The sequence below is a fragment of the Lissotriton helveticus genome, chromosome 1_2 (genome assembly GCF_964261635.1).
Source record: "Lissotriton helveticus chromosome 1_2, aLisHel1.1, whole genome shotgun sequence".
In the NCBI taxonomy this organism is placed as follows: domain Eukaryota; kingdom Metazoa; phylum Chordata; class Amphibia; order Caudata; family Salamandridae; genus Lissotriton; species Lissotriton helveticus.
This window is the reverse complement of record NC_136058.1, coordinates 152,692,111-152,704,935: the sequence shown is the minus strand read 5'-3', so window position 1 is coordinate 152,704,935 and position 12,825 is coordinate 152,692,111. Positions and strand designations below refer to the sequence as shown.

At 43.9% G+C, this 12,825-nt stretch overlaps 1 protein-coding gene across 1 annotated transcript in view; it reads right to left on the bottom strand.

The window, feature by feature from the left end:
- The window catches only part of CDCP2 (CUB domain containing protein 2), a 334,374-nt gene that overhangs the window by 118,102 nt on the left and 203,447 nt on the right, over positions 1 to 12,825 (bottom strand). The window lies entirely within an intron of this gene.

The window sequence follows — 12,825 nt, the reverse complement described above, 5'->3', positions numbered from 1 at the left end:
CCATGCATCAAAATGAATTCACGTGTCTGTCGAGAAAAATGTTTTCCACAAAAATACTAAGCAGTGCAATGAGAAATCTCTAAAATGCAACAGTGCATTATTTAACCACAAGCCATTCCTTTATAGATCACAACTGGTCCCCTTTTCTTTTTAGTCAAATTGTTTATGCATTTATGCAATTGTTTTGAGAGGAATGCGGGTGCACTTGATTTTTTTAAAAAAATCCATGTAAATGTGCTATATGTATGCTTCGAGTTTCTGAAATTGACATCAGCAGTTGACCCAGAATTTCAGCCAAAATGACTAAGTGAAATAACACCTGCATCTGAAATCTACCGTGATCGGCAACTCACAAGGTAACATTCTACTAAAGACAACTCAGCATTATAACCTTCAGAGGCCAATAATTTGAGTGTAACAGCTGTTATTTACTGTACTTAGTAATGGTAGACATATGGTCTGATGAGCTATATATAAAAAAAGTTATTGTCAGACCCATCCTGAACGGTAAATAATCCTAATTTGTGATGGTGGCAGAAACCTTAGGTGGAACATTTTTGAATGACTTAAAATCACTATTATTTTTTAGTCACATCACCTGAACATCACATACATATGGCATATTGTGGTCTAGAGAGCCTATTATCATGATGATACTTTATTTGATTAAAAAAAATTATAATCATAAAAGTGGAGTACATACAAGCATATACATAAATAAACAGTTAAAATAACTCAAATGTGATGGAACTGCTTTTTTTAAAGAAGAAAAAAAAGAGAAAAATGTATCAATATTGGTACTAAAATCTAGCTTTGTCCCATGTTGGTTTCTTTAAAAAAGCATTGACAGGCCCTTCCGATTACTGAGTGAAATTACGGTATGCATAACAAAAGAAAATTGTAAGGCCTATGTTTAAAGCTGTATTTTCAGGAGTCAGAGCTGCGATAATTGCCTGTCTACGGGTCCGGATTCCCAGCCTGTTCCACTCCGTTTTCAATTTTAGTCTGCGCTGTGACAGTAGAGCGGGGCAAAGACATACTACATGCTCCAGAGTTTCAGCCGTCTTGCCACACCCTCTGCACAATAGATCCTCTGACGTTCGGCGCCAGAAGGGTAAATCCTTTAAAAATTGCCAGTCACCCAATCTAAGAGCCATAAAGCTAAGTTTTAAGTGCAGGGGAGAAGTGCAGGACAGGTAAGAAGAAGGAGAGGCCAACCCATAAGAATTAATTATTGCCCATGCGTGTCTACGTTTAGCAAGGTGAGCTTTATCAGTGATTAGGGACCTCTTTCGAATGTATTTCTTAATGCTGATTTTAAAAACTGCCTTGCTGGGGTTGAGATCCACAGATCGCCCGCAGACATTTGCTGGACGGAGTCCTTAAAAAATCGGCCATAAGAGCCACCTGGGTTTTTCTGAGAAATGTCTAGCCAAAGTAACCTCCAAGGAACCTGGGCCTGCTTGCCTAAGTTTGTGGCACAGATTCAAATATGTGCCAGTGTTTGAAATTTCATAGTTTAGTAAGCCCAGTTCTAATCTAATCTGTGCGGCAGAGGCAGCTTTAGGAATGTGAAGGACTTTTTTATAAATTTTGGTCACATGTTGGTTTAAGTTGGCGTTTAGTTTTCCCCTAAAAATGTCAATGCCATACGACAGAGTAGGCCCGATTTTTGCTCTCATGACTTCCAACAGTGGTGATAAACTCGAACCAGACAGTTTTTTTGAGAGCTTAGAAAGGTTCACCTGAAGGTTCGTGGCTTTTATTGATATTTTGCTACGTTGTTTGACGAAGGTACCCCTAGAGTCAAAGTTGACCCCTAAATATTTATATGTTTATCCTATTGTAACACTCATATTGTTGTATAGCCATCCACCACCGTGGTCGCGTTTTCTGCCAAAGATAACCACTTGGGTTTTCTTTAGATTAACCTCTAAAGTATTCATGGTGGTGTAGCTGTGTAGTTTGTTTAGTAGCCTTTGCAGCCCTGAGAGCCTGACTTGTAGATCGGGTGGATTATTGCGCCTCGCCAAGAATCCGGTATGGTTGAGCTTCTTAATGCGAAGTTGAAAAGATTAGTTAAATATCCTGACCAAAGGTTTATATTTGTCTTGAACAAAATCTGTAGTAGACCATTTGGTCCAGGCGCTCCATCTGATCTTGCTTTTATTAGTACTTTGGTGACCATTTCTTGAGAGATCTGCAGATCCTCACTTGGAGATTCTGAAAATTCAGTGGAACTGCTCCAGCCCTGGCTCTGGCATACTTTCGTCGGATTGAGAGCACATATGTCTGTAGAGGCTGTTCCCTCTGTGGCCCTAAAGTGGTCAATCAAAAAGCCAGACCAGTCGGCTTCTGCAATGTTTGCACACCCTGAGGTGGGTAATCTAGAGTTTTGACGATGGATTAAGGCCCAAAATTGTCTTGGGTTGCGATTTTTGCTCTCCCATAGTAGTTTACACCAGAATTGGCCTAGGTAAAGTCGTTTGTCTTTTTGTTGAGCCTGCCTAAATTTTTTTGGGGCGGTTTTGTACACATTCAGGAGCTCGCTGTTACCAGGAGATTTCTTCAAAGTGCGCAAGGCATTGTTTCTAGATTTCTTCAGTGCCATAGTTTGGCTTGAGATCGAAAACTGGGGACTGGAAGAAGCCTTATGGGAATGTTGTTTAGATGGAAAAAGGCTTATCAAATGGGAACAGAAGATGGACCAGGAAACAGTGGGGGAGGCCGCCAAGTCAATGCCTCCTGTTGTAAAGGCCAAACATTCCTTCATAACGTTAGTGCAGGTGTCTTCACTCCATCTTAGTCGTTTAAGGTTTTCGGTGTAAGTTCCTTTGCAAGTTGTTGAGGCGGGTTTATGATACACTGGCGTTACATTGAAGGTGGCGACTTGTGGGCGATGGTCGCTTTCCGATCCGGGTTGAATGCTATAGTTTACCAAATGTTGGAACAGGGCTGAATTACGGATGGTGTAATCAAGATAGGAATGTTTGCGACCATTTGTCCAAGACCACTTTGGTGGAATGTCTTTCATAGATCTACCGTTCATTACCAAAAAGCCGGCACTATAAAATTGCAACACACAAAGCTCTCCTAGACCACAATATGCTTGCTTTGGTGGTTTGGACTGTGCCTCTACTTCTGTTGATATGGATGGTAAACGCCCTTCAAAGTCAGCAGAGTTTCCCTGAAAGAGGTTGGTATTAAAGTCTCCGGTGATCATACAGTCTGAATGAGGATAATCCACAGCCAGGACATATACGATTTTAATTAAGCGTGTTAAATGCTCCTTTTTCGAACGTATGCTCGGGTTAATGTAAACATTAAGAAGTAAAAGCGATCGCTGTTTGCTCCATGAACTGATTTTAACTCCGAGTAACCAGTCCTCATCAAATTTCAATAGCCTGGTCGGGCCTTTTAGGTTGTTTGAAACATAGATCGACAGACCACCTTTGGGGTGGCCGTAAATACGGTCTCTGATTGCAGGTTTCAAATATTTAATGAAGCCTATCACTGGACAGTTTTGGGTGGCCCATGTTTCCTGAAAGGCTATTAAATCGTGCCCAAATATGAAGTTGTACGTCTCCAAGTTGGTCATTTTCTGGTGGAGACCACTGATGTTCCATGAGCACAGTGTAAAGGATTACTGCAACTGGGGGTTTAAAAGGTTTATAGGAGGTAATAATTGAGGTCTTGATTGCACCGGGTCATTTCAATTTGGGTCTGCAGAGTGTTTTCCAAGTGGTCAGTCTAATTTTTTGCGGGACAGGGCGGCCGGAAGCCAACCCCAATCTTGAGGTTTTTCAGGGTTAGGGGTTTTGGCCCATGAATTTTTGGTCAGTTGTGTTGTGCCTAAGGCATTTTTTAGGATTGAATAAGGCCTTTTTTTAACACCAATCCTTGAGCATTGCGCTCTTGTCGGGATAGCTGGCTGCTTTAATAGTGCTGTGGGATATCCTGGGGTAGAATAAGGGTGGATTTTAATTCCCCATTGCTGAAAAATATCCTTTTGGGCTAAGAATGCTCGTGCCCAAGTAACGGATCTAAATGTCACCAGGGTTACCTCAGAGGGTTGTAAGCCTCTAGGTGGAAGAAATTCAATGGACTCAATTTCGTTGGATGTCAGAGCCTCAAAACCCGGGGCGCCGTTCACTAATTTGATTATGTTTGATTTGTTAAAGATATCATGCTGACCTTTTGATTTATATTCAGGAGCAAGAAGTATTTTGGAATGCTGCAAGTCACTTTTGACACTCTGAGTGCTAGGGCTTGGGTCAGGCAGAATGCATTTATCAGTTAAGGAGCCTAAGTCTGATCCCAGATGGAATTGGGGAGAATCTCGTGAACCTTGCCTAGTTATCTGGGTGTCTTTGAGTGGGATTGAAATGTTATTAAAAATTACTTTTACTTTTACTTTTAAGGGATTGGATCCAGTGTTTGATTTTTCAGGGTGAAGAAGACTTAAAGGGGAAGCTGGTTGAGTTATCGTATCTGTCGTCTTCCTTATGATCAGTGCGTTAAATTTACCACTAGTTTTTTCAGTACCAACCTGTGGCTCTGGCGTCACTATTTCCGCGGGTAAAGCATTTTGGTCATGACGACGCGCAGAAGTCTGTTGACTGGCATTTAAGGCTAAGTCGACCATGGGGGAGTTTTGACAGAAACTTGTTGATATTGGTGGTGGTTGTGTGACACTTAAGGTTTTTTTATTAGCAGCGGTTGAAAACAGTGGGAATAATTTAGGTAGTTCGACTGTTGGTTTTAGTCTTAATTTGTTTCTTTGTTTGCGCTGACGTTTACGCTCTCTCTTACTGCAGGCTGGCAAAGGAACAGGAAGCATTTCGGGGTTGGGTGCTGCAACAGCAGCTGGTTTAACAGAAGACCCTACCTCATTGTTACCAGTTGTATGAGTTTTCCCACTCGCTATCTGAGGGCTTAAAGCCGATGATTGAATAAATGCCACTGAGGATAAAGGGCCTTGGTCTTGGTGGGGGTCTTGGAGGTGGTTAGTCTGTTTGGGGGAAGGTTTTACTTCCCCACTCACCAAAGTCCCAGTTGTGGGTGAGATCAAAAGGTTAGCCGGTTCTGAGATGTGTGTTGGAAATATTTGAGATGACTAGTCGAGGCGTTCAGTTGCTCGGCCTCCCTTCAACAGCTTAACTTCGTTTATGACGCTGGTTCAAAAAGCTGGGAGCGAGGAGAGAGAATCAACAAAAGGCGAGCAACAGCAGACTGACTGTACTAATTTTGAGGACGATTGCGCTCCTAATATTAGATTATTCCGTTTTTCCAGCTTATTATCGATCCCTGCTGTAAATAGAGCTATGGTATTCAATAGATCAACCTGCATATCCAATTTAATCGGAATGATAATTTAAGGCAGTGAATGTCAATTGGAAAGTTGGGAGTAATTGAGGCCAGATACTCGTTGTTGTGGAGTGGTCGGGTGTGGCTCAGATTTTAGTCTAGGATTGGGTGTGTTTTGAGAATTTTTAAGAAAAAAAAGACAAGTCCGATAGCAGTTGATCATTTGGGTCAGTTTTTTTGTGGGTACTTTGAAAAAACTGTTACTGCTGCTGGAGGTGAGTTTGGTCGTTGTTATGTTATACAGTGGATTTCTATAGCGCACGGCTACTCCGAAGAGTGTCCCGGCGCTGGAAGATCCTCAGTCAGGCGGAAAGGGGGCGGAGAGAGGGTTACTGAGTGAAAAGAAGAGTTTTAAGATTTTTTCTGAAAGCCAGGAGATTGTTAGTCACTCTCAGAGAGAGGGGAAGGGCATTCCACATCTGGGGTGCCAGGCGCTTGAAAGAACGGCCCCCGCACCGGGCACGCCTAATCGCCGGCGTGACAGCCAATGCCTGAGTGGAAGATCTCAGAGATCTGGAGGGTGTGTAGAAACTCATCCTTCTCTGAAGATATCTGGCGCCCAGACCATGGAGGGCTTTAAATGCCATGGTGAGCGTTTTGAAAGCAATACGCTTTTTGACCGGGAGCCAGTGCAAGGTTTTAAGAAGATCACTGGCACTTGCTCTCCTAGTGAGGCCGAAGATGGCTGTAGACGCTGAGTTCTGGACGACCTGCAAGCGTCTAAGAGGAAGTCAGGAAGGCCCAGGTATAACACATTAGAGTAGTCAAGGCGCGTGTATAGTAGTAGTCAAGGAGCCTGTATAGTAATTTTTCTATGGTCAAAGGACAGCAAAGGGAGGAATTTTCTAACCATGTTTAAGGTGGCAAAACATTTGCCGACCAGGCCAAGAACCTGGGGTTTAAGGGAAAGGCTGTTATCTATTTGGATTCCCAGGTTTTTGGCGACCGTCGAGTTGCTGTCAGGGGGAAACATGGCCACAGGCCACCAGTCCTTCCACCTGGGGTCTGCAGGGCAGCCAAAGAAGAGTACTTCCGATTTGTCGGAGTTGCACTTGAGGCTGTTCTGTTCAAACCAGTTGAAAACAGCCTCAAGGCAACCCCTGATGTTTGTACCGTGAAAGTCAGATCCTTTTCCACACATGAACAAGAGTTGGGTATCGTCCGCGTATAATACGATCTGAGCCCCGAAAGCTTCCGCCAATGCCGCCAATGGGGTCATATAGATATTAAAAAGAGTGGGGTTCAAGATAGAGCCCGGAGGCACTCCAACCTCCAGAGGCGGCATTATGGTGGAGAAAGGGGGGGCCCAGACCGTCTGCTGGCGGTTGGCAAGAAAAGATCTGAAACAACTGAACACCGTCCCCCTCAGGCCAATTTCCCAGAGTCTAAAAAGGAGACGGTCATGGGGGACGGTGTCACAAGCCGCCGACAGATCAAGCATGATCAGCATGGCCTTGTCCCCACCATCTAAGGTTTCCATGATGGCCTCTGTGACCTCGAGCAGAGCTGTTTCTGTGCTCAGATTGGAACGGAACCCTGACTGTGACTGATGCAGAATGTCATGGGCCTCGAGAAAATTGACGAGGGAGGTGTGAACATGCTTTTCGACCACTTTCGCCAGGGCCGGCAAAAGGGAAATAGGTCTATAGTTGGCATGGTTCCTAGGGTCCGAGTTGGGTTTCTTTAGAAGAGGTAGAATCAGGGCCTGCTTCCATGGCTGAGGTACCGTCCCTGCGCTAAGGGAGAGGGCCCATTTGAACTAGTTTTTAATTCACAGGCCTGGAATAACTACACACAACAACGGAAGTGATGAGATCCGTGAAAATAAGAAAAGCACCTTCGTTATTAAAACGAAAGAAATCAAAACGGCTGGCTACAGACGTGGAGGGTGCCCCAGTGAACCTCACGAAACCACTGACCCCTACGGTCTTATTGAAGGCTCCTAACTTTTTGTCCAATGGACGGCATCATAACAGCAACATGCATTCCTCTCATGTACCATCCCCGAACGCTTTAAAATCTTTCTCTCTTTTGGATTAGTTCAAAAAAGCACCTGGTGGAGTCAAGAATCCCCCACCCCCCTCAAGTCTCCGAGGCAACTAAGTTTTCTGACTCTCACCAAACTACTGAGCCAAGCGTGCTCCTGCTTCAATCGCCTCAAATGTCAACCAACAAGCCTCCCTTATTACCGGATGTCTTTATATTTGGATCATTAGTTGATGATCAGAACACCGCTTCGGAGTGCTTTACGAGGGCCATTCAAAAATTTTCACCAAGTCACCAACCTTCACCAAGCCACTCTCTTCCCTCCCATGACTCCTGCAAGCAAGAGGCCCGGTCTAATCAATCATCCTCCACGACTCCCACTTACAACTCTAGTCCCCAATCACTGCAACCATCGCAAACAGAGAATGTTTTCGACTACGTTGTTGGAACTTAGTTGACTCTAAACTCCACTCAAGGGGACTTGACCCCTGTAGTGAGCGTTGACTGAATACGTCGGAATTGGGTGCGGAATCTTTTTGTGTATGAATTTGTGGGAAAATTAAAAGAGAATTTTGTTGTAACGTAGTCGAAAACATTCTGAAAAATTTTGAATGGCCCTCGTAAAGCACTCCGAAGCGGTGTTCTGATCATTAAAAACTAGTTCAAATGGGCCCTCTGCCGTCCAGTCTCTTGTTGCCAACAGAACCAAGATGTGGTCCGGAAGGTCAGGAGAGGTCGTGAAGAACCAACTTGGCCCTGTATCCAACAGTGCTGAATCTAATCTTATCCTGGGCAGCAAGGGCAGTTAGTGGTGGCCGTGGTGCGCAGGCAGCCACGCTCGCTTTGTCCCGACACAACCCCTCGCCGTTCACTGCCCACAACCACCTATCCACTACTCCTAAGGCTATTCCAAAGGCCTGACTCCTAGGCCTGACTCCTAGGCCCCCAATCCCAGTACTGCATCCACAGCTAGCAGGCCAGGCCAAGACCAGGTGGAGACGCAGTGTGTGGGGGGTACCGAGTGAGCCACCACGAGCCAGTTCCTGTCTGGACAGTAGGGCTGGCAGTGATGACAATGGATAGGTGGGGGCGGGGGGAGCAGAACCAGGGCTGACAGGATCGGGCGAGTGAGCACCCGAGAGCAGCAAGCCAGCAGGAGGGGGCCCGGAGAAGGGGGCAAAGCAGAGACTAGGGGCAACTGGACTGGGGCTGGGGCAGCTGGGGGGCGCTGTATAACAGCCCAGGCAGATGACGTTGCTCCGCCCGTGCGGCTGGGCGAAAAACCGAGACGGGTCAGAGGCAATTCGGGGACAGGCGGGGGCAAAAGCAAGGGTCAGGGTTTGGCTGGGAACACGATGCGCCGAGTAGAGAGGACGGGATCTGACTCGATGCCGACTTGATGCCGACTGTCATTGAACCACAGCGCAGCGCAACCGCACAGGGAGTCCGCGGTCCTAAGATCGACTCTGGACTCACCTTGGTTCATTGGTCTGTGACAGCCAGACGTCAGCTACTCAATAACCACTCTCTCGGTCGACTTACTCGGCCCCGCCGTCTCCCCTGCCTTCGCTGCCTTTGCTGCCTCTACCGCCCTCACCGCCGCCACCACCTCCACAGCTGCAGCCGCTTCCGCTCCGCCCACAGCCCGCGTCCTCACCACTGCCGGCACGCACACGCTCGTGCACGCTCAAAAGCTCGTCCTGACGTCCGTAGTTCGCGGCCAAACGCTGATTGTGCCTTGAGACCGAGCTGAGAGCCTATTATGTTTTGTATGTATTGCTTGAATGTGAGGATAATTTCACTTATTCAATAATGTAAGATCCAAAGAGTATTCCTTTTAAAGAAAAGTATGATTATCCATTGTCCAATAACTGCTGACAGGTGAGTTTGAGAAAAAGGAGTGAAAAATACAGAAATACCCAACAGGGATACGAAAAGAGTTTTTTTTTAATTTAATGAAATTTTATTGAATTTGCTTACAGCACAAAAAACATAAAAGAACGGGTGAAGTATTGTATGTACATCACGTCATTCATGTAACCAATACTAGCGGAAACGAGTGATGGAACGGACAGCATATTACAATCGGTTAAACACAAAGGGACGAGATAGCATGTTCAGTGGAAGTACACTTGGTGGACATGGCAGGTCTGTGTCAGGTCCTTATGCTGAATTGTACTTTCCTCGGTTATGTTTCGTTGGAGTATAATTTTAATGAGACCGGTCGTCATGCACAGAATATTATCCAAGAATTTGCTGATATATCAAATTCTAGCAAGGGTCGAATTCTGAACAATACAAGGCCCGCAGAATACGGTTAGAAAAACAGAAAAAGAAAAGGAAAGCGGAGAGCGAAGAGGTACAGCAGGTGGAGAAATTGAGAGGAGAGAGGCTAGAGCTCGGTGTCAAAGAACTTGAGGTAGTGAATAAAGTCAGATCAAAATGGAGAAAGCCTTCAATTAGATCCGACGGGAGGTCTCCAAGGACAGTGAGGGGTGTAGGTGATACGGAGGGTGATCATTTTGATCTGGCAGCTCAAGGGGGTTTAAAAACCTTAGGGTTAGCTTCAAGCGCCTTCCATAGTTTCCTGTGTCTGGGTTTTCAGGGGGAGGTATATAACAAAATATTATCTGCTCCTCTTAAAAAAATTAACCATTCTTGCCATTTCTTGAATGTGATTTTCCCAAAGCTCTTCCAATTATAAAGGACTATTTTACACGCAAGTGTGAACATTAAGTCAAGCAGAAAGCGTTCATCCTCCCCTGTCTGTTCAAAAAGGATTTGTCTGTGTTTTTAAAATCAAGGCATGGATGGCTGCCAGAGTGTATTATGATCCACAATGGCTTTCACAAGGGCTGTATTTTGGCATCCTTTTTTTTTAATTTAGTCTATTCTTGGAAGATTTGCCCTTTAGTTTGCAATCCGCACAGGAATTTTCTCTAAAGACAGACTCTCTCCACATAGAGCTTCTCTAAGCAGATGTTTTGGCAATCCTGGATTACATATATGTTAGGCTCCTGCGAAAGGTAAGCGCTCTGGAAAACTATTCTAAGGGTAATAACTTACCAGTGTACATAGAGAAGACTAAGGGCCCTATTTATGAAGGCCTTACACCACCACTGCGTCACTTTTCAGTGACGCTGCTGCAGCCTAATCAATGTGCCATACTGCGCCCTATTTACAAAGTGACGCATGTAGTCAGATGCGTCACTTTGTAAATGCCTATGCTACATTATACATGTGCCAGGTATAATGTATACAGGGTGGGCGTTCCCATGTAAAAAAGGCTCGTAGAAGTGGCGCAGTGAAATTTATGAGATTTGACTGCGCCACTTCTACGATTTGACTGCATCAAGGAGTGACGCAGGGCCTTTCACATGGCCATGCGTTTTCGTTTTTTTCAGTGGCTTTAGGCTAAACGGGGAATGATGGTATGCAGTCCAGAAATGACATCAGAACGGTAAGAAGATTAATTGTGCCCTGTTTTACTGGTTTTTAACCACCTTTAACTCAAGTTATGGAAAGTGCCATTTATAAAGCAGTTTAAGGGAAATATGCTTTCTAATATTTTGTAGGGGGCTGGACTGTAATCCCTGGATATTTTCGAGACGATTTTGACTTCTTTCAAAGAAAATTCTTAAAAAGACTCTTTACCCTCCCCACAAGCTGTGACAGGCCCTCTAGGTAGAGGTAGCCTCAGCTTCATGGGCGGCTTTGGCTCACTGTTGTCTATTGTGGTATCTCTCTTCACTGCGCATTTCTGACATACCAACCTTCAGTCTGACATGTAAGAAAGAGCTATTTTTCAGAAATTTAAAAGTTTGAAATGTGTGAGGGCAATTGTTAGCTTGTAACCATTAAGAACATGACTTGCAGACCCAAATTAAAGATCTGATCAGTGAATATTTAAAGATAGTGAGCTTAGAAGTTTGGAGGGTCTGGGAGGTGAAACCTCTGTAGTGTTTGTAGTGCAAGTGAGGGTATGGAGGGCATGTTCTCTGTTCTTGATAAGTTAAGTCACACGAGCCTTTTCAATGAGGTACTAAGGTTCAGAATTGTAATTAAGTCTGTGGAATATTTTCGGATACTTTAAGAGGGACATGGTGGTAGGAAGATGATGGTTATCATCAATTAGTTTGATGATTAAGGATTATTAATATCACCATCAATTATTTGACTAATAGGCCATTGACCTTAGGAGGAAAGTTGATCTGTGAAAATTAGTTAAGATATTGACTAATACAAATCAAAGTGAAGAAAACCCCATTCCCACTGGATCAGTTTGGAGCATAGTTTAGTTTTAAAGCCTAGAAAATAATTGCCCACGTTAGATAAATGTCCAATTTCTGATTCCTGACTCCAATTCTCAGAACCTGAAGACTGGCATAGCAGTACTGGAAGGTGATGCAAGAAGGTGATTGCTGGAGTGGTGTGAGTATCAATAGGGTTGTGAAATGTTAATGTGCTAGGATGTAATTTTGAAGTGTTGAAAATAGTAAGGATTTTTTTGATGATGAGTTTTTGCTCTTTTGAATTGATGGTGTTATTGATTATATTGGTAATTTCATAGGACAGAATTTTCAGTTATTGATTATATGTTCTTAACATGAAAAGTTAGTGTCTTGTTTTATGTTGTCTCGAAGCACAGGTACAGTGATACCTGAAAATCCTGGAAAGGAATAACAGGTGGTAAATGGAAGCCACACTGCAGTGAGGATACTTTTCTGTTGGAATGACACTGAGAAGCTAGGTAGGGCTGGCAGTGTTGAATTAGGGACTATTTTCTGTGTAAAAGTGAAAGTGATTGATAGCAAAGAGTTCGCTGGTGAAACTTTGGTGTTATATCACCTAGAAAAGGTAACACTGAAGGAGTAGCAGGTTCTTCTGAGCTTGAGTGAAGGGTAAGCAGAAGGGATTTACTCGCAGTGTTTGAAGAGTAAACAGAAGTTCTTACTTTGTGAAGAGTAAGCGGAATGTGTTACTCCCAGTGAAGAGAAATCTATCCTTTGTTTAGTGGAACAGACAGAGTAGCGAATGTTTGAATAACAACATTTTGATTAAGAAAACTCAGAAAAATATTGCAGTAAGATTTTGTTTGAGAGGGTCAGTAGTAGGAGTAAAACTGAAAAGAAATTGCATTGAACTACTTCAGAAATGAAAATGTTTGAAGGTTTAAAGAAACTGTTGGGTGGTAAAGTGAAAAAATGTGTTTTTAATTGGTGATGCTCCTGAAGGAACACCCTTGCATTTTATGTCTACCAATTTGGGACAAAATTCATGTAGGTGGGTTCACCAATGGTGCAAGATTCCTGAAAAAGCGGGTCCTTTGAGGTTTCCAAGAGATGGTACTTTTGAATTGCAAATTATTGATAAATTAAAAGACACCATCGAGAGTTAAACAATTTGAGGCTTTAATTAAGCATGTGGGAAATGACAGCAAGAGACAAAGCAAGTGAGGATAAAAAGGTAAAG